Source organism: Cebus imitator, unplaced genomic scaffold (genome assembly GCF_001604975.1).
Source record: "Cebus imitator isolate Cc_AM_T3 unplaced genomic scaffold, Cebus_imitator-1.0 Scaffold244, whole genome shotgun sequence".
Taxonomy (NCBI): Eukaryota; Metazoa; Chordata; class Mammalia; order Primates; family Cebidae; genus Cebus; species Cebus imitator.
In genome coordinates, this window is record NW_016107559.1 from 398,848 (window position 1) to 399,974 (window position 1,127).

General features: G+C 45.8%; 1 protein-coding gene across 4 annotated transcripts in view; it reads left to right on the top strand.

Moving 5' to 3' along the window:
* Window positions 1–1,127, top strand: part of EPB41L4B (erythrocyte membrane protein band 4.1 like 4B) — a 159,396-nt gene that overhangs the window by 143,277 nt on the left and 14,992 nt on the right. The gene's annotated exons all lie outside the window — the stretch shown is intronic.

Sequence of the window (1,127 nt, forward strand, 5' to 3'; positions counted from 1 at the left end):
AAAAATACAAAAAATCAGCTGGGCATGGTGGTGCATGCCTGTAATCCCAGCTACTCAGGAGGCTGAGGCAGGAGAATTGCCAGAACCCGGGAGGCAGAGGTTGCGGTGAGCCGAGATCGCGCCACTGCACTCCAGCCTGGGCAACAAGAGCGAAACTCTGTCTCCAAAAAAAAAAAAAAAAATGGATTTAGAAACAGTCAACAAAATGAACCTTTGCAAATTCAATTTCTACACCTTCCAAATTTGAATAGTAAAACAGGCCATCGTGAAGACCATTGTGAGATAATAGTTGTAAAAAGCTCTTTGGAAATTGTCCAGAACTGCACAATTGTGAAGAGGTCAGAGTTAGATCACTTTGGAGAAGGAAAAGAGGACAGCAATTTTCTTGATCATTTTTCCATGAAACTTACCCAGTGGCTGTATTCTATTCTTCACAGCAGGATGATATCAGCTATTTAAGGAAACTCTCTTGAGCTAAAAGATGTGTATATTTGTTCTCTGGAGCAAATGGTCCCTCCCTGAAACTCAAAATAACCCTGTCCGTGGTTCCCTCTCCTAACATCAAGCGTCCTCTGTCCACCAACCTCATTCTCAGCAGTACAAGCTGTTGGACCTCTGCTGGGCACATGGTGCTATTCAAGGATAAGGTGGAGAACCCTGTGTATCCCAAAGGATGTGGCACTTTTCTCACAATATTTGGTATTTTCCAGCTAAGTAGCAGGGTGTCCCAGCGCCAATACAAGATGCCACGGCTGGGCCCATGCATCTTGTCATGGGGTCAGGATCAGTTTGTTTTCTGAACACAGATAACAAAGAGCCAAGACATATGAAATCCTGAAGCATATGGTACAACTGGGCACAATGGATCATGCCTGTAATCCGGATACTTTGGGAGGTTGAGGAGGCGGGGGATCTCTTGAGGCCAGGAGTTCAAGACCAGCCTGGGCAACGTAGTGAGCACTTACCTCTACAAAAAAGAAAAATTAAAATATTAGCCAGGCATGGTGGCACATGTCTGTAGTCCTAGCTACTCAGGAGGCTGAGGCAGGAGAATCTCTTGAGCCCAGGAGTTTGAGGTTGCCGTGAGCTATGATCACACCACTGAACTCCAGACTGGGTGACAGAGC